This window comes from Saccopteryx leptura, chromosome 3 (assembly GCF_036850995.1).
Source record: "Saccopteryx leptura isolate mSacLep1 chromosome 3, mSacLep1_pri_phased_curated, whole genome shotgun sequence".
In the NCBI taxonomy this organism is placed as follows: Eukaryota; Metazoa; Chordata; class Mammalia; order Chiroptera; family Emballonuridae; genus Saccopteryx; species Saccopteryx leptura.
Window position 1 is genome coordinate 338,156,547 of NC_089505.1, and position 24,237 is coordinate 338,180,783.

At 43.5% G+C, this 24,237-nt stretch overlaps 1 protein-coding gene across 2 annotated transcripts in view; it reads right to left on the reverse strand.

The window, feature by feature from the left end:
• Positions 1 to 394: 394 nt before the first annotated feature.
• ZNF706 (zinc finger protein 706) overlaps positions 395 to 24,237 on the reverse strand; it is an 87,888-nt gene continuing 64,045 nt past the window's right edge. For both annotated transcript variants that reach the window (XR_010750492.1, XR_010750491.1), the window contains 2 exons: positions 6,240 to 6,484; positions 395 to 1,356 (listed from right to left, as the gene is read on the reverse strand). The gene's annotated coding sequence lies outside the window, so the exon portion shown is untranslated. The remainder of the gene's footprint in view (positions 1,357 to 6,239; positions 6,485 to 24,237) is intronic.

Genomic DNA, 24,237 nt, shown 5'->3' on the forward strand with positions numbered 1-24,237 from the left:
GAGACCATAATACTTGCTCATGACCATCCATTTGACAAATATTTATCAGTGAGGGTCTACTCCATGTCAACTGCTGTCTCAGGTGCTCAGATACACGCAGCTATGCTCAAAATGGAGTGGGTTGGGTCTCAACAAGTGCCTCTTTCAGGTGTGATATTTTTTCTTTATTCTCTTCTCTATTACAAATGGGCTTGTTTTACTTTTAAAATTAGAGGAAAAAGTATTAAAGTCAGTTGTTTAAAACTGTTTGACTACCAGGTAATTACACATCTGCAACAACAGTGGACTCTGGACCCCAAGGAGGCCTTAGGAGGTGAGGTCAGACAGTCACACTAGACAGTTCTAGAGGAGCTGTTATTTCCAAAGGAATTTATGGGAAGCTCCCTTGTTGTTAGTCAGTCTGATGATGTTTCATTCATTCACTCAATTAGTCATTCAAGAAACAATTTTTGTACTAGATTCTGGCAATACAGAATTAAGCGAGTCACCATTCTATCGTACAGGGGCCCACACTCCTGATAAGTTCACAGCTGCAAGGGAAGGGTGCAGAAGGGACCACAGAGGAAGGCCAGCACTGTGTCCATTTACCAACATTTTATCTTGGCCTATAGCACAGAGCATGTTACTTAGTAGGTACTCAACAGATTACTGAGCAAATAATTTTTAGGCAAAGCTTCATGGATATGGAAACCTGGTCAGCTGAGCCTTGGAAGACAACATTTTTGCTTATTGCTTCTATTCCAGTTGCCCTTATAACATCAACAATTCCTAAGTGCTCTCTGACCCACCACCAACTTTGCTTTTATCACATACACCATATGTCTGAGCATTTTTATTTTCCCCACAGTGGTTCTTTTTTAAACTCTGCCTTCATTTTATTTAAATCTGTTCATTTCCTCATCATTTTCTGTCCCTGCTTTTAATAGGCCATCTCTTCTTGTGTCCTAACAAAGATACAAAACAGGATTTCTAGAATTCTCTTCTGGTTCCCAAAGTATATTGTTTTCAGAAATGCATTCTTCCTCTAGACTTCAGGATGACAGTCCATTTACTTTATCTCAGCCTGCAGTAGAGGGAGATCTGTTCAGATCCACTGGTTGTCAGTCCATTTACTTTAGCTCAGCCTGCAGTAGAGGGAGATCTGTTCAGATCCACTGGTTGACAGTCCATTTACTTTAGCTCAGCCTGCAGTAAAGGGAGATCTGTTCAGATCCACTGGTTGTCAGTCCATTTACTTTAGCTCAGCCTGCAGTAGAGGGAGATCTGTTCAGATCCACTGGTTGTCAATGTGGGTTTCTCGTGGCGCCTCTTACTTCCCATTTGGATGTTGGTGGAATCCTTTTCTCAGATATTTAACTGGAAGACAGTATATAATGTGCACAGTTTAGGGTAATTTCCACTTTCTAGAAATGATTTATTCCAAAAGTGTAGTTTTATAGGATTAAGTCAGACTCTGCTACATCTAATATCTGGCTACTTGACATTTTGAATAAATGAAGTGTATACACACACACATACACAAATAGTTCCCAGACTATGCTATTACCAGAACTCTTCTTTTATCTGTCATTAGCAAAAGTATATTTGTTGAAATGATACTTCTTCAGTATAGTCCATCTACCGTAAGACTATGCCTAAGCATTCTTTGTCATTGTGCACATGCACATAACATCTTGCACTATTGTTTTCCGGGAATTTATTTATTAAACTGGAACTTGAAGTTTCTAAATAAACACAGAAAGCAAACACTGTTTATTAAATCAGAAAGAGAAGAATGAGGTTCTGTCTTGAAACACACAACCCAAATAACTAAAAAATAAATTCCTAATATTTTGGTCAATCCAGACCCTAGGCTTCTAGGCCAGAGTATAAAAATATAGAAATAAAATGGCTAGCTTCCTTCTTTGGCATGATAGGCCTACTCCACCTGAGGTGATGAAGCATGCACTGTCTATGACTTTGATTCTCAAGGAGGCCATATAAGATTTAGAATTATTCTAAATTTCTTCCAAATTCAGGCAGTGGATTTTCCACTGTCTTAGCTTCTGGTGAGATGCCGAGTTCTTCCTGTTTTGTGCATCCTCAATAGGTATTTTAGTAGAGAGTTGACGAAGATACTAGGAAACAAATTCCATTTAAAACCAGAAACCCTGACTTTTTATATAGCTTTGTTCATTCATTGATTCATCCAACAAATCACTGGCTTGGGACTATGGCAGAAGCTGGCAGTAAAAATGCAGCCCCTGTCCACAGGTATTTCAGACCCCTCTATAGGAAATACAACACAATATGATAAATGATTCAAGTTTAAATACAAGGAGCGCCTTCTCCACCCTACACTCTGATCCATAAGCCAGACATAATAGGAAAAAACCCTGGAATAAGAGGTTTGGCTTGATACCGAAGGGTCTTTAGAAAGTTGCTTTAGCAGCTAAGGAAGGGGTGAATTAAAATGGGAAGAGAGCGCAGCAGGAAGCCATTTAAAGAGCAAGCCCAGTCATTCAGTCCAGATGTACTGAGAACTGAATTAAGTGCAAGAACAGTGGAAACTGAAGAACAGGACATATTAAAGGATATGGTGATTGCATGTGGCAGTAAAAAGCAGGGACATTGCTGAAGCCAAAGTTCTAGGTACCTGGGAACATGTGGGCGTCATGCACCCAAATAGGAAAGCCAGGAGCAGAAGCAGCGCTGGGAGGAGACAGAGAGTGTGGCTTTGGACTGGAGAGGAAGAGCACACACCTCTCTGCTCTTCCCCTCCCACACTTACTTTTATTTACCATACCCATTCTTAGGTTCCAATACATGAGCTGTTGAAAGGTTCTACAAAGAAAAGTCCAAATAAACCGCTTGTAGAAGATATCAAAGTAGAATCGATGTAATGATGTTAACTCATCACTTGATTTAATATGCTTTAGGGTCAAATTTAGCTAGCTGCTGCTTTTTATGATCAAAATACCGCCCCATCCCAATCTGAGCCACTAACTTTCTTTGCACTCCCAAAGGGAAGACATCAGTTGCAATTTTCCATATGGAGCCAGTGGGGGCAGTAATGTAGGGACCTTTGCCCAAACCACAGAGGGTCCAATGTCAGGGCAGAGACAGTATTCCAGAAGTCTGATCGTTCTGTCTTAAATGTTAGAGAACTGTCACAAATTTGAGGGGAGAGGGTAAGAATAAACGACTTCATTTTAGATTCATCAAAAACTGCTTCTATTCTTCAGGATTTGGGTTCTCAGTAAAATTCTACTCGAATGTGCCAATTTCTTAGGGCTGTGGGTTTAATAAAAGAGAAGTCACAGATTAGTTCTGATTAATTTCCATCATAAGAGTCAACTCTTGGTTTTCAGGGAGAGAGTAAGAAAGGAATGACATGGGTAGCACAAATACCCAATTTAACCAGTAATTTCAAATTCCCCTCCACTTAATTTTTTTTTTTTCATTAGAGGTGCCAAGTAGCAAGGCTCAGCCTACCTTTAGGAGCTGGATCTAAAAAAATGTGAACTCATCAGAAGGCAAGCAGGTGGGTGTAAGAAGAACAATGAGAAGTTGGGGGTTGTTGGCTCTTTTGAAACTGAAAATTGGCCACTCTTGCTCGCTCTGTTGGTTTTGTTTAGAAGAATCACAACATTAGCACTGTCAGGTTAATTTGGGGGCCAGCTCGCTCTTTGTTCACCACTAAAAAGCAGCTCACAGATTGATGACCCCCACTGCCCACTCCACCCTGACTAAAATGGGTTTGCCGTGACCGTAGGCAGAATGAACAGACAGAGCAGAAGCTGCCCTCCCAGAGTGGAGGCCCTTCTCATTTGCCTCAAGCTTTAAACTCTATCAGTTTGAGTTTCTGATATGACATAAACTCAACCCACCATTTTTAATCCCTAGACCAGGGGTCCCCAAACTACGGCCCACGGGCCACATGCGGCCCCCTGAGGCCATTTATCCAGCCCCCACCACACTTCCGGAAAGGGCACCTCTTTTATTGGTGGTCAGTGAGAGGAGCATAGTTCCCATTGAAATACTGGTCAGTTTGTTGATTTAAATTTACTTGTTCTTTATTTTAAATATTATATTCGTTCCCATTTTGTTTTTTTACTTTAAAATAAGATATGTGCAGTGTGCATAGTGATTTGTTCATAGTTTTTTGTTTAGTCCGGCCCTCCAATGGTCTGAGGGACAGTGAACTGGCCCCCTGTGTAAAAGTTTGGGGACCCCTGCCCTAGACCCTGCCCTCCCCAACGGTCCTTCTATAGCCTCCCATTCACCTGCCATTCAAGGCCGCACAATATGTAACCAAATCAAACCTTAGTTCTCACTACTCTCCAGCCCACACAAAACCACCTCTGCCCAGGTTTACCCACTGGTGCTGGAACATATCTGCACTTCCCACCATCTTGCATTAGATCTTGCCATTCTTTAAACCCTTAAATTCTCTTCCTTCTCTTATAAAAAATGTAGACAATTATCAAGGTCTAGCCATTCCATGAAATCTCCCATTTTCTCCAAATTTGAAGTGATCATTCTCTCCTATGACAGCACTTTATTAGTGTATGTTTTATAACATTTACCACCTTATGTTTTCTATTTTATCACAGTAGCTTACGTCCCCTATGACTTTAATGTTCTCAAAAATGTGGGTCATGACCCACTAGTGAATTTTGAAATCACTCTAGTGAGTCATGACCTGAATTTAAAAAAATAAAATAGAATAAAAGAGAACACTTTAGAATACATTATATATCAAGATGTTTCTTATTTTGGTTTATGGTCAAAAAGCTTGAAAGTCACTGCTTCATGTAGTAATGATTTCAGCTTCCTTGTGACAGAACGCCTTGATCCACCAGTTTAAATAACAAGGGATGTATTATCTTATCTAAAGAGGAGTCTGGAGGTAAGGGAGCTCTCGTTGGCTTATCAGGACCTTATCAACAACATCAAGGACTCAGATTTTTGCCATCTCTGTCCCCTCATGTTGGCTAGATGGCTGCAGGGGTGCCTTGCATCACAACAACATTCAATGGCAGAAAAAAGGGAACAACTGATTTTTTGAATTTCTTTTTATCAGAAAGGATCATTCCCAGAACTCCCCCATAACTGCCAGACCTCATTCTATTTCTTTCTGACATAAACTGAAATAAAATGAATGATATACCTAGCTAAGAGGGGCAAGAAAAACCAAAATTAGTTTAGACGAGGATAAGAGCACCTTCCCTAAGCACCTGTCTAGTCATGAAGGAAGGGGGAAATTGAAGGATTTGACGTAGGCAAGAAGAAGCATCGGCTAGCCAGACACAAGGGGCGTCGGGCGGTAGAACCATGGCCCCTTTCTCCTCAGATTCTCTGCAGCGCTCACCACAAAGCAAGTCTAGACAGTCACCTCAATTTCCAGTGAGAAATCAATCACTTTGCCTCAAAGTATAAATATTCATGGGATACACAGATCAAATATCCAACCTGAGATACTGGAGGCATACTGCAGGCCTAATTTACTGACATAGAACTCAGCAGAGGGAAGGATTTTTTCTGTCTTAACTTTTCAATTGAATTTTTTGAAACATGAGGGGCTAGATTAGCAACAGTGTGCATTGTAATGCCATTTAAATAATAAAATATGTATTTGTCGTAATGCAGATGGCAACTGAAGATGTCGCAGATGAGCTGTGGCTCTGGGGAGGAGATGGTAGACATGAGCCAATGGGTGTGGAGAGACATTACATCATCTCAGATAGGGGCCTTCTTTGGGAATCTGGCAGGATTGCTGCTGAATCATTCAACTAGGCAAATTATTGGCGTGTTGGTTGGACAAAGGTCCCTATAATTAAGCCCTTGTTTCACCACTCTCCTTGGCGTGTTTCTGCTTATATTGCCATTTAAGGCCAGACTTGAAATCATGAATACATAAAATATTATCCTGTCTTCAAGAGTCAGTGACTTAGAGTATAGAGCTTATGCTGTTTCTCCTGTCTTGTAAGTGCGTACGCTCGCGCGCGCGCACACACACACACACACACACACACACTCCCTATTAACACCTCTATGAGAAACTACAGGTTCAGAGGACTTTGAACTGCAGAGAAGCTTTCGTCTTGCCATAGTTAGAAATCTTTCTACTTGCTTCTGTTACCAGTGAAAAATCCTCCCATCTGCCCAGGAGATAAGATTAGCCTTGTGAGTAAGTGCCTTGCAATTCCTTGAAAGGCAGTCTTGATTCTGGGGTAACACAGAAAACCTTTTCTCACCTGTTGGACCGCAGGGTACAGTAGGTACATCTGGTTGGCCCTTGGGGGCGGAAGACTTGAGTTCTGTTCTTGCCTCTGCTAACTTATTACTTAGTTGCAAGGCCTCGTTGGGTCTGTGGGCCTCAGGCATGGTCTCAGCTCTGCCAGAGCTTGCTTGGAGTTCCAGGTTCAGTTTCAGGGGCTTTGTTTTAAGAAGGTCCTTGGCAAACAAGATGGTGAGCTTGCAGCTAGAAATGATGGATACACTATGAGGAAAAAACAATAGTAATAACTACCATTGTGTAAGGTTTTCACATATATCATCACATTTGATTTGCTCCACCTACCTATCAATCTTCTAAGGTATTTACACTCATTTTAAAGAGATTGTAGAGAATGTAGGCCAGAGATTGAGGCCGATGCCCAGAAACATTCTTAAATGGGTTATTTAACAGATGGCTTGGGAGAATGTAGAAACGGAAGTAGAGATTATAGAGGGCTACGTGGCTTCACTCTCATTTCCTTTCTATAGCATTATCCCATAATTGAGAGTAAGAGCTTTCTATGTGCTAGGCACATGCTAAGTGTTTCAATGCATTTAAGCTTCACAACAAACATGGAGTGCTATTAATATTTCAATTTATAGATGAGAAAATTAAGCCCTAGAGAAGACCCCCCCCCCCCCATTTGGGGCTATCCTCTGTTTTTCCTTCTGTTCTTTAAAAGACTCTCTCATTCTCATTCTTCAGGACTCAGCTCAAATGTCCCAACCCAGTCATCGAAAGTAGCCCACTGGCAACTTCAGATCCTCTGTCACACTCCCTCAGTTCATTTCCTTCATGGGACATATCGGAATCTGTAGATAGCTTGTTTGCTTATTGATTTGCTTGTTTTAGTTTTTACTATTCAGATATAAGCTTATGAGAGCAGGGACTCTGTCCATCCCACTTGTCCTCTGCTAGTGGTGTCTGGAATATAATAGGTACTCACTAAAAATTTGAATGAATGAATAAGTGAATACATACATAAGTTAATCAATGAGATTTTGACATGAATTTGTCTAATGCCAGAGACCAAGTTTGTAGCCCCTCTGCCCACGTTTACTCACTCATCTATTCAACAAGCATTTATTAAATTATCAACAAGTCCCAAGCACTGAGCTAGGTATTGAAGAATCAAATGAGATACAGTCTCTGCCCTTGAAAATCTCACCTATGAGGGGCAGAAGTGGTAGTTGGGATGGTGTGGGGTTTATTTAAAAAAAAAAAAAAACTCAGAAAAACACAAATAGCCCTGACCAGGTATCTCAGGTGGTTGGAGCATAGTCCCAAGATGTCAAGGTTGCAGGTTTAATCGCTGGTCAGGGCACATATGGGAATCAACCAATGAATGCATAAATAAGTGGAACAATAAATCAATGTTTCTTTGTGTGTGTGTGTGTGAGTGTGTGTGTGTGTGTGTATCTTCCTTCCTGTCTCTCTAAAATCAATCAATAAATTTTTAAAAGTTTTAAAAACAAAATAAAAGTATGTGATATGTACATCTAAATAATAGCATTAAGTATAAAGTGACACACGAGAAAAAGAAAGGACCACGTAGATCCTCTTGCTGGACTTGGAAGACTTCTGCAGAGCAAGTGGCTTTGAACACGACCTTGAAGAGGACTCTGGACTGCAGCAGAGAGAAGACCATGTGCAGAGGCAAGGAAAGGAGAACGCATAGGCGTATTGGGGACCGCACACGCAGTAGGCGTACCTGCGGGGCGGCACACGCGTAGGCCTAGGTGGGGGGCGGCACACGCGTAGGCGTACCTGGGGGGCGGCACACGCGTAGGCGTACCTGGGGGACCTCACATGCTGTAGGCGTACCTGGGGGGCGGCACACCCTTAGGCGTACCTGGGGGGCGGCACACGCGTAGGCGTACCCGGGGGACCTCACATGCTGTAGGCGTACCTGGGGGGCGGCACACGCGTAGGCATACCTGGGGGGCGGCACACGCGTAGGCGTACCTGGGGGACCTCACATGCTGTAGGCGTACCTGGGGGGCGGCACATGCAGTAGGCGTACCTGGGGGGCGGCACACGCGTAGGCGTACCTGGGGGGCGGCACATGCGTAGTCGTACCTGGGGGGTGGCACACCCTTAGTTGTACCTGGGGCACCGCATATGCGTAGGTATACCTGGGGAACTGCAGGGAACTCAGCCCCTACCCGACACTGTTGAGTCATATTTTGATCTCAGTGCTCAGCTGTTAGGAGGTCCACTGACCAACTGACCTTTTAGTACAAACATCATGGAAGTGGGGGTAGGAGGACAGAAGAGGTGTGTCTGGACAGTGTCTAAGGTGTCCTCTAATTCTAAGAGTGACATGACTGGGAGAGCTGTCTCGTGGAGGAGGTCATCAAAAGAAAATACTAGCATATGGGATGAAAACAGCCATATTCCCAATCTAAAGTAGAAAATGTCCTAACAAGAGGATTAACTATAACCGAAGTGTATGCATTGGCTTGTAGTTTCCAGAACATCTCAGAATTCTCTCATTCGACCCTCCAATAGCTTGGTAATATTCTGAAGCTAAGTAAGACCATGTATATGGTTAACAGTTATAGAGAGAGCTCCAAGCCATGCCAGACCTGGGTGATGCAAGGGGGATCGGCCCAGCCTCTGACAAAGCAATTACATGCAAAGAGGCGATGAGAGCACAGTATAAAGTGCTGAGACTCCACTCGCATGTGGGGGAGAGATTTAGCTCAGGGGACGCACGAAGTGAGGGCTGAAGGTGTGGCTAGCATCATAGGCTCCTGAGTCAGGCAATCTTCACTGCAAATGCTTACTCTGCTCTAAGTTTGCCTGCATAATTAAATGAGATAAGTAAAAGCAAATTAAATGAGATAGCATAGGTTCGTTACTAAAACAAAGATTCTTAAGTAGGTAGGGAGTTTAACAAGATTGAAGCTGATTTCTCTTTCACATGGACACCCAGCCAGTTACTGTGTGGTTCTTTGTAATTCAGGAAGTCTCCAGTCCCTGGCTTTTCCATCTAATTGCCCTGCTTCTTCTAAGAGGTCCATCCATCTCGTCCAAGATAGCTCCTGATCACAACTCATGTTGTGTTCAGATGCAGCAACAGGAAGAGTAGTACCACCAGGACCCGTCTCTCTCTCAGCGTGCCTCCCCTTCCTCTGGATGTTGGCCACATTCTCAGACATGCTCTCCTCTCCTGGTAGGAAGAGCGTTTGGGGCAGCTCCACACTTCATGTCTTTTGTGTCCAGTGTCTCTCTTCTAAGAGTCAAATTAAAGTCCTGGCCCTGACTCTCAGTAACCTACACCAATCCCAGTGGCCAAGGGGACAGGAGGAGTTGGTTAGCTAATTAGGGCTCCCTCACAACTACATAGCCGAGATGGAAGAGGAATGAGTCCTCACACAACATTTTCCATACTAATATACTAGAGAAGAATAAATAGATGCAAGGTGGTAAAAAAAAATCTCTTACTCCTGCTTTCAATCAAATACATGTATTTTTAGGTTACTGTAATCCAGTGGTCCCCAACCCCTGGGCCACGGACTGGTTGGTGGGCCATTTGGTACCAGTCCGCAGAGAAAGAATAAATAACTTACATTATTTCCGTTTTATTTATATTTAAGTCTGAACGATGTTTTATTTTTTAAAAATGACCAGATTCCCTGTTACATTCATCTAAGGCTCACTCTTGACGCTTGTCTCGGTCACATGATACATTTATCCGTCCCACCCTAAAGGCCAGTCCGTGAAAATATTTTCTGACATTAAACCGGTCCGTGGCCCAAAGAAGGTTGGGGACTACTGCTGTAATCCATAGCAGTAGTCACTAAACTCCACCATATACAAGTCAATTTTGATTATGCCCTCAAGAACATTTATTTCTTTGTAAGTACCATATGCAGATGTACTATTCTACTGATACAATACTGTGATAAAGTCTGCTAGTGCACTCCAGTGTCCCTCCTTTCCTAATGGGCACATGATGTCCAGAATAGTCTATATTTCCCAGGCTCCTTTGCAGCTAAGTGTGGCCATATGACTAAATTCTAGCCAATGAATTGTCAGAAGTGTAGGGTACAATTTCCAGGAGTTATCCTTAATGGGAAGGGCATGGAGTTCTTTCCTTCTTTCTCCATCCTGCTGTCTAGACTGCAGACAAGATGGCTTGTCCATGATCTTAGCTTGGATAAGGAAGCGGAAGCCACAGGTTGAAGATGGAGGACTCAGAAAAGACACGTTTCTAGTGCTGGGCAGCTAGCCTCCAGACTATTTACAGAGAGAAATAAAGTTCTTTCTTGGTTAATCTCTTCTTTCTTAAATCTCAGCCAAATCTGATTTTACTTGATATAATCATATACTATACGTTATAATACATGTACCAAAATAGATATTAAAAAAAGAAGAGATAAAGTAACTACAAATGGAATTTCTATTATTTTTGTACTTCACTGAGTAGTCTCATGCGTCCTTGGGCTGCATCTCTGCCCTCTTCATTTTAGGGACCTTGGTCTCCTTGGCCCTTGCGCTGTGGTGCCCTCAGGGTTAGTTACATTTGTGAGTCTGTTTCTTCTCCAGACTCTCCCTCCAACCCCCTCACTCCGCTTTGTTGCTGAGCCAGGGGCCCTGCAGTGAGTCTCTGAACCACTAGTACACTAGGATGGATCCTCCCCAGCCTTAGCCTTTGCTGCCCACTGATGCTTCCAGGTATTTCTATCACCCTGTCTTTGCGTTTGCAGTGCAAAAGAAGACCAGAAGTCCGATGTGATTGACAAGAAGAGATGCGATCTGAACCCAAAGAAGTAGGCCACCCATCACTGTCAGGAAAAGAGATGTGCACTACTAGCTTGTGCAGCTGCTGCTGAGGTACACCCGCTCACAAACCACCTTCTAGGAGCCCCAGGCCTGGGCTAACCGCTCATGCCATCAGCTCCCACAGAAACGGAGTCGGGGCGGTGGAGAGGCGGAGCTTCACTGTTTGAGACCTTTCTCCAGGCCTGCACTTTCTCTTCTCAGAAAGCAATGCCCACGGGGCTGTGCCCACCATACCACAACAGAGGTTGTCAGGGGGACACAATTCCTTGATTCTGAGGGTGTCGGAGGGTCTACAGACACGCCCCACCCCCATCAAGGTTGTGCCTGGGAAACCAGGCCCCACCTGGTCTCTTTAGGAACTGGGCGAGTTGGTGTTGCCTGTCACCCTCCCTCCCTCTTGAGGTATCAGTGTCCTGATTGTATCACAGCCTCAAAATTCCCTGACTCATGCCATTTTTGGATTTTAAAAAGAGCTTATTCAAGTGGTGTAGGCTGCATGTTCCATCCAGTTTCCCACTCAACTCAGCTATTTAATTACAGCATGTGTGTGGGGGAGGGCAGGGAAGGAAGGGACTGGGGAGGGGGGAGGGGGCACCTGAAACGAGAAGGGGAAGCCCTTGAGGAAAACTTGTGTTGTTCTCATTAGAAAAGCAACGCACTGGTGCTCAGAGAATGGCTGGCCCTTCCCCCCAGAGCTGGGAGATGAAAAATGAGGCAGACACTGGGGCTGTGCAGGCCCGCTGAGGAAAAGCGACTGAGTTTGGGAGGGAGGCGTCTTCTCCCCATCACAGGCTGATGGGCTGTTCTGCACTTCTAGGTAGGGAGGCTGTCATGTGGTTTGCTAGTAACCATGGCAACAAACCATGTTCCTGAAGGGTACGGAGAGAAATCCCACAGAAAGAGACCACAGTGCAGCTTACAAACTCGGTCTACTCCGTCTGTTCTTTATCGGTGCTGCATCAATTGTTGTTCTTGCTATTATTGTTGTTACAGAAGGAATGGCAGTGATTTGCTCTCTTCTGAGCTAGAAACATTGGATTTTTTTTGGTCTGCCTCCTGATCTCTGCCTCCCATATTTTGGAACACAGTCTTTGAAGGCAAAAGATAAAAATAGCTCTCTCCAAATGAGAGGATGCTAATGTAGTATGCTTTTAAAGATGGGCTTCTCACTGCACAATGTCCATACCCAGTAACTGAAGCCTTGCGAGTGGTCCACTCACTCACTTTCCGTGATCACAGGGAACACACCGATGGTGAGGCTGATGGAGAGGCTGATGGTGAGGCTGTGGGCTGCCAGGAGCAGCCCGAGGGGCGCTCTATGTTCCGGAAGACTAAACAGCAGTGAGCGGGCACCTGCCAGCGTGACTGTGGACATGGCCACTCCCTGGCTCACAGGCGTAAGTGAGCAGGCACCTGCCAGCGTGACTGTGGGCATGGCCACTCCCTGGCTCACAGGCGTAGCTGGAGGAAGTGGCTTAGATATTCTTTGTTGCAAATGAAGGACATACTTATAATTTGAGACAACAAACATTGCTAAGTGATGCAGCCACAGCAGCCACAAGACTGCTGCAGCGTCATGTGCACCGTCTCTAGCCCTCTGAGCTGCAGGGTCAGAGACCAGCTGGTAGGGCTGCCTTTTTAGGGGGATGCCATCACTGACTCAGCTGTCCACTGCCTGTGTGGCCTTGAACAAATCACTTAGTCTCTGCGGTGTCAGTTTCTCCATCTTCAAAAAAAGCAGAGTGATATTTCTGTAACCTTTCTCACTGGGCTTTTTGTAATAATCATATTTGATAATCGAAGGGAAACTAATTAAAAACTATAAATCCCTACATGATTTTATTATCCTTCTTCTGAGTTGTAGAAGTATCCATTCTAAAAGGATTCTGGAAGTTAGAGTGAGTAATTAGGCCAAGAAGTTATGGTAGAGTAAAGCTATAGACATTACCATAATAAGGTTTTTAGCTAACATTTAATGAGTGCAAAGCAAATTGCATATTGCATTTAATCCTAACACAGCACTCACGGGTATGACAATTTCCATTTTACAGATGAGGCCCAAATTCATCCAGCCAGGCATAAAGTCAGGATTCAAGTTCCGGCCAGTCTGATTCCCCGGCGTAAGGTCTTGACTGCTGCCAGGACGTGGGACTGGGGTGAGTTCACTGAAACTTGAATCTGTGCAGTAGTAAGTAACCTGTGCTGCCTACCAGACACCAGGTTGTTCAGTGCTTTTTTTTTTCTTGATTCTAGGAACCATCTTGCAATCCAATTAAGGAAGAATCAATTGTCTGTTTCCAATTAAGGAAGAATCAATTGACTATTAATCTGTGCATGGGATGTCAGGATCAGTGAGTGCCCGTTGCTTGTAGTCCAAGAGCCCTAATGGAGAGATAAAGTCAGCTCTCCACATGCTGGGTTTCAGGCCCATGAGACATCCATGTGATGACCAGCCCCTCCAGGAAACATGAATCAGAGAGGAAAGGTCTGGGCTGGAGTTACTGGCGTATGAATCGTGGTTGAAACAAAGAATGAATCAGACCACTGAGAGAGTGTGGGGGTGAGAATACCAGTGAGCAGAGGGCAGCAAGCAGGAGAACAAGTAAAGGCTGAGAGAGGAAGGACAGGAATTGAGATGTTTAGAGAGAGCCCAGGAGAGCATGATTTCCTAGAAACCAACAGAGGAAGAGTTTGAAGAATGAGTAATGGAAGATTTCACGTACAACCCATGGAAAGTAAACCAGGGGCTGAACTTTGGATTTGACAAGTAGATTGTGGAAGATCTGTGGGTTAGTGTCACTCAAGATAAGTGTAAGTTAGACAGGAGCCAGGCTGTGCATGGGAGGTGAGGGAAAGGAGGCAGTAGCTGTGGGGGAGATGAAATGGAAGATTAGCTATGAGAGACTGGCTAATGGTCTAGAGGGGTTGGGATCAGTCTGACTCAAAGCTCATGCTTCTTGCACTCAAAACTTGCTCTCCTGCGGCCTGAGAGAAAGGGGATTTGACTGGTGAGGAGAACCCCAGCAGAGCAGTCTGTTCAGGTCATTGGTTTTGCCTGCTGTCAGATGCATCACTGTGGGGCATAAGTGTGGAAGGGGCCGAGGAGCATTTGATACAACACTGGTTGGTGGAATTCTTCGGCCTGTTTCCTGACTGACTTCACTCTAGACAGGTCAAAAACCAAAACAACAACAACTAAGTGAAGGAAGAGAGGAAAAACTCAATTTGCTCTTTTGTATTCAAGCTAAAAATCCCCTGTATCTTCAGGGACACAGGCACCTTCTAGCTCACAGTTCCACTATCCTTAGGGTGTTACCTTCATCCTCATGTCTAAAATGGCAGCTAGATACCAGACATCATATCCAGGCAGAAGACTGAAAGATGGACTAAAGAAGGAAAAAGGAGCAAACAGTATATGCCAGCTGACCTTTGTAGGTAGTGACCTCAGAGAATCTGCTAATATTTCATTGGCCAGACTTATGATAGCTATGGTCATACATAGCTGCAAGGGAGGCTGGGAATTGTAGTCTTTATTTTGGGAGGCTATGTGACCAGCTAAAAATTGGTAGTCATTACTATGGAAACAGAGGAAAAAGGTATTGTAGGGTAACGAATAGCCTTTGTTGCAGATATATTCACTCAATCCTCAGGACAAGCCTATGAAAAAGATACTATCCTTATCCGTATTGTACAGACGGGGAGACAGCGACATGGGAAGGATTACTACCTTGACCAAGGTCACAGAAGGTGGTCTTAGACAACCTGACTCCAGAGCCTGTGTTCTTCACTCCCCTGCCACTCATTTTTCATGGGAGTGAGTTACGTGCACCTGAAGGCTGGAATGCTTGTGTGTTGCCCCATCTAGGTTCTCGAACCTGTCCCCTCCACCTTCCTTCAAGTGCTGCTGGTTCTCACTGAGCTCCTGGAAGCCCCTGTGGCATCACTATCTCGCTTATATGCCCAAGAGGCAGAGGCATAGTCTGTGCAGCATCACAGTAAGAACTCCATCTAAGGAGTACAATGTAGTGATTAAGAGCTTGGGCTCTGGAGTCCAACAGAGTGAGGTCTGAATCCTAAGTGACCTCGCACAGATCACTTAGCCTCTCTGAGCTCTGTTCCCTTGTCTATAAAATGAGAACTCTGAGGAAACCTGCTTCATAGGACCTTTAGCAAAGGCAAATGAGATAATGCATATAAGATCTCAGGCTCTACGCAAGGAAGCTCCTGTGATTGTGCCAACATTACAGGTGCTTCCACCTTCCAAACAAAAGTGCCTTCGATACATACACAGGAAAGAGAGGGACCCAGACTGGAAGCTCTTTCCATTTATGCCTCCCTCCCTTCTCTCAGGGATCTGCAGAGGGCACTTGACAAAAAACGTCCCTCTATGGCTCTGAGCCTTGAGACAAGGCCCTGACAGACATCAAGAGCTACAAACTTTGACTCTGTTGGTTGGAATAGAAACTGGCTGCCCACTGAATCTTAGTTGAGGAAATGCTACAATTTAACAGATGTGAAATAACGTTCTTGGACAGAACACAGAGCAACAGTGGTATCCATCAAAAGGAATAATTTTTATTGTGACACAAAACATTTGCTATTAGAGTACATATAAATCCAGAGAACAGTCGCATTTTTAGAACAAACAGATTAAATACCTTTGGTGAACTGAAGAGGGGCAGGGAAAAACAGGCCACATTATTTTAAAATTTGGTAATGCTTTTACTGAATTTTAATAGAAGCAGAAATCAGGACAGTGAGAAAAGCACTTGTTCATGAGCAACATGCCTTCTCAAGAGCAGAGCCTATCATGACTTTCACTGTTTCATGCAGAAAGTCTGGCCTCTATTTCCTGGGCTTGGGAAGATGCAGTAACACCCACACCTGACCATGGCAAAGGAAGGGCCTTCTGGAGCCCACCTTTCTGAATCTCTAACTCAGCCAACCTAATGTGCTCCCTGCATCTGCCTTTCCCTGGCCCAGGTACCTTCTGAGAGAGATCAATACTCAGTATTTCACCCCCAACGGCGCAGGGCACACAGCAACCTGGGGCGTGCACATGTGGATGGCCACGCTCTGTTCATTCTTGTTTCCATTCTTACTGCTCCCATCCTTTCTCCTTAACACCAGAAGCTTGTGTTATAGTTTCCTGACAGTTTATACTCTGCCTGTCTCCAGGACCTCTCCTCTAAACCTCATCTACAATCACATAGCTATTGAGTCTTGAAAGCTGACCTTGCCTGACTGGTGATTGTACAGTGGGCAGAGTGTCCACCTGGGACACTGAGGTCCCAGGTTCAAAGCCCTGAGGTTGCTGGCTTGAGGGTGGGGTCACCGATTTGAGTGTGGGATCATCGACATGATCATATGGTCACTGGTTTGAGCCCAAATGTCTCTGACTTGACGCCCAAGATTGCTGGCTTAAGCCCAAGGTCACTGGCTTGAGCAAGGGATCACTGGCTTGGCTGGAGCCCCCGGGTCAATGCAGGTATGAGAAGCAATCAATAAACAACTAAACTGCTGCAACTACAAGTTGATGCTTCCCATCTCTTCCCATCCTGTCTGTCTCTCTCTTGCTAAAAACAAAACCAAACAAACAAAAAATGACCTTTATTCTATCCTTTCTCTGAAGGTAAATTCTTCCTCCATGTTAAAAACCATTTTCAGAGGTAGAGACCTCTGACTCTCAAGACAGCCCAATCCTTCTTTAGGAATTCTAATTTTTTTCTGCTAAAACCAAATCTATGTTCCTAATAACTTTTACTCTGTTGAGATATACTTAATCAGTCATCTTCCTCTTTTACAGTTTCATTTTTCCCTTTGCCTGTATTTAAGAACATTTTTTTGAATTTATTTTTTTTTATTTTAGGGAAAGAGAAAGGGATAGAGGCAGGAACGTCGATCTATTGCTGTATGTGCCCTGACTGGGAATTGAACCGTCAACCTCTGCACTTTGGGATGATATACTCTAACCAACTGAGCCATCCATCCAGGGCTCCCTCTTTTACATTTTATTCTCACATGAAATTCTTCTTTCTCTCTTTGTGGTACACCATTGTCTTCCCAATACAAGTTTTCTCCTTCTTCAAAAATAATAGTTTTAGCTGGGCATGGGGCTACCAGCAAAAGACTACACTTCCCAGGCTCCCTTTCACTTGGGTGTGGCCATGTGATTTAGTGCAGGCCAATGTGATGTAAATGAAAGCAATGTAAGCAACTTCTTGGTTATGTCCTTAAAATGACTGAGTGGTTCATCTTGGTCTCTATGTCCCTTCCTTCTGGCTGAGCATGGTGAGGACGGGAGCAGTCACCCTGGACATGCAATTGGAAGCCTTGTATTGAGGACAGAGTAACTAAGCTTGGACAACCTGCCTTTCTTAACTGATGAAAAGAACTGCCACGGTGATAAAGTCTTTGTATTTTGGATTCTTTGTTACAGCAGCTTAGCCTGTACCTTAAACCTCTGATCTCCACTTACGACAATCCTACTCACCCTGTAAGGTTTTACTCAGTCAGAAATGTGCTTCTCATCCTTTGAATCTGCAAAGCCCTTGACTTAACTCTTGTGTTTGGCCTCTGTTCTGCCTTGTACTACACAGATCTGTGTCTGAGTCTTATTTGCTCTTTATAGCCAAATTGTGATCATTTCTTTATTACATAAAGCTTAGCACACTGCCTCGTTCATGATCAGTTTTCAATAACAAGTTGAATGATATTCTCCAATTCTGTCTACATACACAATTAGTTAAAACAAAATGAGCAGCTAGTAATATGTGGTTAAATAGCATATCCAAAGACTACAATATAAGAGGTCACTGGCAAACTAGAGAATCAGGTGCCAATCTGGCAAGCCACTGGTCTTTTTCCTGCTCAATATTTGTATCAATAACTTTAATGAAACAGTCAGTCTACACATCACACCTGTGGATACAGGGGAAAGCCAATACACTAGATAAAAGAAAAATCAAAAAGGTCTGTATAGTCAAGGACAGTGGATGTAGACGAAGTTCTAAATATCAGTTCAAAGTAGGCAAAAGGAAAGACTGAAGAGAAATAGCTTAAAGATTGTATTTTTAAAAGGCTTAAGGGTTTTCTTTGACTAGAAGCCCAGTATGAGTCAAGAATATGATGTGATGAGAAAAAAGTATTCATGCAATTCTGGCTAATACATTTATTCAGTAGCTACGTACTGAGTGCCTCCTCAGTGCTAGAGGTGGTGTGGGAGACAAGGATGAAGAAGGCGAGCTTCTGCTTTCCAGGAGTGCAGGAAACATGGCCTGTACTCCACCTATAGCACAAAGGGAGAGCTCTTGCTGCCACAAGAAACAGAGGTGGGCAGATTGGCACATGCGTGACGAAGAGGGAGTAGATGAATTTAGCTTGCGTGTGGGCCCGTGGAGAAAATAGAACGATCAGGTAGGAGTGTTCAGTATCAATCTGTAGTGGGTCCTGAGCGCCAGGCTAAGCAGATAGGGATTTATGTGACAGGGAGGCATGACTGAAGGGTTTTTCAGAAGGAAAAAAAAAAAATCTGTGTTTTAGGAAGATTTCTTTGGAAGCAGTCTGTTGGGCAGATTGGAGTGAAGAGACACACAGCAACTTAGAATTAGAAGTTCTCTTTAGAAACTATCTTATTCAACACCTTCATTTTATAAGTGGAAAAACTGAGGCCAAAGGTATTCATCATGTACCTGAAGCCTCTGAGCTGGCAGAGACACACTCTTGCGGCAGTGACAAGCCAACGGCACTTAGACTTTCTACGGCTACTGGAATTTAGGAGAGCATTTCTGGAGACACACGAGACAAGGAAACCAGCTAAGGGACTATCTCCATGGTCCAGGTGAAAACTATTGCGTGGTGAAGAGGGAAGAGGATGAGCTGTGAGAGAAACTGACTGGGCTGGGGGCTAGGGGCTGGGAGGGCAGGCAAAGGGACTGAGTTTTTAGGGCCGGGAGACAGGAAGGACAGCAGTGGGATTAATGGACCTCGGGAGTATAAGAATGAGGAACACGTTGAAGTCATCCCGTTTGGAGTGGGTCCCATTTAATAAAAGGGGTACTGAGAACTGGAGTGTCAGAGAAATGTGTCCAGAAGGGGGTAGCTAGGAAGCACATTGCGCCAAGGAGTGATGGAACTGCTTAGTCTGGAGAAACTTAAATTGATTGCAAAAAGTGAAGTTGAGCAGATTTAGGGAGAGATATGGTCTCTGGCTTTACATCTGGAGGGCTTTACAGAATGCTGTGACATTGCCTCCCAATCAGCACAACACCGATGGAAGGTCCTGTAGAGCAGCAGCAATGCAGGCTGCGGAAAGGGCATAGGCCAAAAAATTTAGGGCAAATCATGTCTCTGTGAAGCAATGTAGCAGAAGGAACAAAGGCTTGGGAATCACACAGACCTGGGTTCTAGGCTCAGGTGCAAGCTGTGTGACCTTGGGCAAGTTGCTGAACCTTTCTGTGCCCCAATTTCCTCATGTCCAAAATAAAGAGGCTAGATTGGAAGACTTCAAAAATCAGTCTAGATATAAATTCCTTGGTACTAAAATATGGCTTATGTTCATAAAATAAGTAGATGGAAGTTTTAGGATCATCTTATTTGGATTGTGGCCCTGAACCTGTACTAATACTGGTGATGGGGTATGAACAGCCAGGCTGCTCCTGTCACACTTCATGGTGGCATGTAATGATGGAACAGAGCTGACATGTTCACAAAAGCACTTTTCACCATGTGAAGGAGTGGGCAATAGTCTCATTTAGCTGATGTTACTAATTAAAAAAAAAAATCCATATGAGCTAAAGAGAACTGAATACAAATGTGGGAGCTGAGTAAACCACTGAACTTCAGTGGCATTAATTTTATATAATAAAGACAGTTTCAGAGCTTCTTAGATTTTATATAACTTGTGATCTTTCTTTAAAAAAGCTCATCCAGGCCCTGACCGGTTGGTTCAGTGGTAGAGCATCAGCCCAGTGTGTGGAAGTCCCGGGTTTGATTCCCAGCCAGAGCACACAGGTGAAGTACCCATCTGTTTCTCCACCCTTCCCCCTCTCCTTTCTCTTTATGTATCTCTCTCTTCTCCTCCCACAGCCAAGGCTTCATTGGAGCAAAGTTGGCCTGGGCGCTGAGGATGGCTCTATGGCCTCGGCCTCAGGTGCTAGAATGGCTCCAGTTACAACAGAGCAACGCCCCAGATGGGCAGAGCATTGCCCCCTAGTGGGCTTTCTGGGTGGATCCTGGTTGGGTGCATGCAGGAGTCTGTTTCTCTGCCTCCCTACTTCTCACTTCAGAAAAATACAAAAAAAAAAAAAGAAAAAAGAAAAAGAAAAAAAAGCTCATTCAGATACATACTAATACAAATACTGACCATTTACTCCCATCTTAAAGCATCTTTAAAATAGTGATTGATCTTTTAGCTCTTTTTGATATAGAATCCGTTTTCTAGCAGTCTTATAAACTGATTAACAGTACTTTTTGTGCAAACTAGCTTCCTCCTACAGAAAAACAGCCTTTGTTATCCCTGTAAGATTTATTTTCCCTTTCAAATTGTTTTGTAAGGGATAATATCACTTTAAAACATTTAACATTTCTGTTAGAAATGAAATATTCAGAAGGTAAGCAATATTTATATATAGCCCCTTTAATCTTAAATTCCTAATATTTAACCCTTTGAGTAGTACGAACGTTGTGCCTCCTAACCATCCAGATAACAAAAATGTTTGTTTTAAAAATGTGTAAGGCCCTGATCGGATAGCTCGGTTGGCTAGTGCTACGGCATTGTGCTGAAGCACAGAGGTCGTCAGTTCGATCCCCGGTCAGGGCACATACAGGAACAAATCAATGTTCCTGTCATCTCTGTCTGTCTCTCTCTCTCTCTCCTTTCCTCTCTCCCTAAAATCAATAAAATAAACATTAAAAAAATGTGTAAGGCAACATTAAAAAAGGCAAATGTATGTTCTTCTTGTTTTCATAAATTGGTTATCAAACAAACATGATTTTAAGTTAATAAAACTGTAACTGGAACTAATTTCATTTTTTGGAAAAAAAAAAAGCTCACTCCTGGGGTCAGCAAGCATGAAAAAAACTCACTACTCAAAGGGTTAAGTAGCAGAAATGAGAGACTGTTTTCCTTTATGGTGGTAGGGTCAGAGTGGCATTACAAATTTTCAGATAGAAAACTAAAACATAAAATCTAGAGATTATATAGGAGAGACCTGCACTTGCCATCCTTACCTCAAAGCAACAGACCCAGGGGCTGAAAAGAATTTCAAAGCTCGACTTAGAAGATTGTGAAAAATAATTCTATCAAATCAAAGTTTAGGATAATCTTGGACTGTGGCAAGAAAAAAAGAACATTTAGCACATTGTTAAAAATAGATGTTCATTCTCTTTTAACCATAGATAGTTCTTTAATGCCTTACATTAGCAATGCAGAGAAATCAGACCCCATTTTAGTTCCTTCTTGGTCACTTAGCCCTTCCTAGCCTTGGTTTTTCATCACCAAAATTGAGGTAATCGTTTTTATTTACTTCTAGGGGCTAACATGGGACAACGCATGTGAAATGATTTGCAGATCATACAAAAGCACACCAAAGAGGTTTATCCTGTTATTATTGGTGGAGTCTGTCCTGGGTGCAGCTACCTACCTGGGAAGGATACTGTCAGTATCAAAACTGCAATCGATATTCAGTTGGAAATTTCATTATTAGGGGAAAACTGCTCTGCAGAACGCGACTGCGATACGGTGCTATTCCCCGGCACAGACCTCCCACTTAAACTAATTAAGCTCCACACAGGTAGCAAAAGAATATGCGATTTTAGATCTGCCATGTGGACCTAAGGGACAGAATTGTCTCTGATTGTGTGTGTGTGTATGTGTGTGTGTGTGTGTGTGTGTGTGTAACAGAAGGCAGCGTTCTCTTCTCTTTGTTTTTAAAAAAAGAAAAGGGGGGAGGAAAGTGTATGTGGGTTTTTTCAAATACTAAAAAAATTGTTTTAAGCAGCTGGAGGAATAAAAGGGAGGAGCACTAACAAAAGAATGTGCTAAATCCAAAGGTGTAAGCAAAACACCCAGGAATGGATTGAAAATGCTTTGGTGACAAGCGAGGCATGTCCTGACAGGAAAGGAGAATGCGTGCGTGTTGAAGAGGCGCGTGTGGCAAGCAGGTTCTCCTTTCAACAGCGTAGCTGCAGGGAGGGTCTTTCCCTCCCTTTCTGACCACTGCTTTCAGCCCAGATTCCTTTTTTTAAAAAAAATCATTTTTCTTTTTTAATTACAGTTGATGTACATTATTAGTTTCAGGTGTATAACCCAGAGCTTAGACATTACATAACTTACTAAGTGATCATCCTGATAAATCTTGCACCCATTTGACACCTTAAAGTTATTAGAATATTACTGATTATATTCCCTATGCTGAACTTTACGTCCCCATGACTATTCTGTAACTGCCAACTTGTACTTCTTAATCCCTTCACATTTTCCAACCACCCTCCCATCTGGCAACTGCCAAAATGTCCTACATATCTGTGAGTCTGTTTCTGTTCTGCTGGTTCATTTCTTTTGTTTTTTAGATTCAATTGTTGATAGGTATGTATTTATTGACATTTTATTATTCATATTTTTATCTTTTTCTTTTTCTTAAAGAAGACCCTTTAACAGTTCATATAATACTGGTTTGGTGATCAATTCTTAGCTTTTTATTGTCTGGGAAGCTCTTTATCTGTCCTTCGATTCTAAATGATAGCTTTGCTGGACAATCTTGGTTGTGGTCCTTGCTTTTCATCAATTTGCCCATTTCTTGCCCATCCCTTCTGGCCTGCAAAGTCTATAGAGAAATCAGCTGAAAGTCTTATGGGAGCTCTCTTGTAGGTAACTAGCTGCTTTTCTCTTGCTGCTTTTAAGATTCTTCATCTCTATACTTTGGCATTTTAGTTATGAGGTGTCTTGGTGAGAGTGCCTTTGGGTTCATTTCGGGACTCTGCACTTCCTGGACTTGCATGTCTATTTCCTTCACCTGGTTAGGAAACTTCTTAGCCATTATCTTTTCAAATAAGTTTTTAATTTCTTGCTTTCTCTTCTCCTTTTGGCACCCCCATGATGCAAATGTTGGTATGCTTGAAGCTGTCCCATAGGCTCCTTACACTTCCTCCTTTTTTCTAGATTTTTTCCTCTTTTTGCTATTCTGATTTTTGTTTCTCCCTTATACAGTAGTCCAAATTGTTGTTTTGATTCTTGGCTTCATCTACTCTACTGCTGTTTCCCTGTAAATTCTTCATTTCAGTTCATGTATTCTTCATTTCTGACTGGTCCTGTTGAGGTTCTAAGTTCATTGAGATCCTTATAACCAGTGCTTTGAACTCGGCATCTAGTATATCGCTTGTCTCCATTTTGTTTAGTTTTTTTTTTCTAGAGTTTTGTTCAGTTCTTTCATTTAGAACATGTTTGTTTGTTTCCTCACTTTGGCATCCTACCTGCATTTGTTCCTATGCATTAGGTGGAGCTGCTACATCTCCCAGGCTTTGTAGAGTGCCCTAATGTTGTAGGCATTTTGCAGGGCCCGGTGGCACAGCCTCCGCAATGACCTCAGCTGGGCATTAGAGGTGCCCCCCGCCGTGTGGGCTGTGTATACCCTCCTGTTGTAGTCAAGTCTTGATTGCTGTTGGCATGTCAATGGGAGGGATTTATCCCCAGGCCGGTCAGCTACAAGGACTGACTGAGACCACAGACCATTAACCTACAACCACTATGGAGGGTCAGCTGCACAGGGGCCCACCCCACAGAGCAGGACTCCCTTCAGTGGGGCTCTGGTTCCTGTTGAGTTTGTCTCTTGAGTGTGTCACTTGTGGAGGTGGTTGGCTGGTGATACTTCAACGTGGTATAAAGCTGTCCACTGTGTGTGCTGGCTCTCAGGCCTCCCGGGAGGCGCAGAAAGTTAGCCACCACCTGTTTTCTGCCTGGGGCCATCAGCACGAACTACAACACGATCTACCGATAGTGGCTAGTTGTGCTGAGCTTGGAGGTGCCCAGGTGAGGCCAGGCTGTGAACCAACACAGGCTGCTAGCAGTGCTGGGGCTGGGGCCACAGCAAGAAGCACAGGGCATGCTGAGGCCAGATGCTGCTTGTTTAAGAGATTGTAGGACAACCTGGGGCATGAGTCAAGACAGTCCATTCATATGGAAAGCT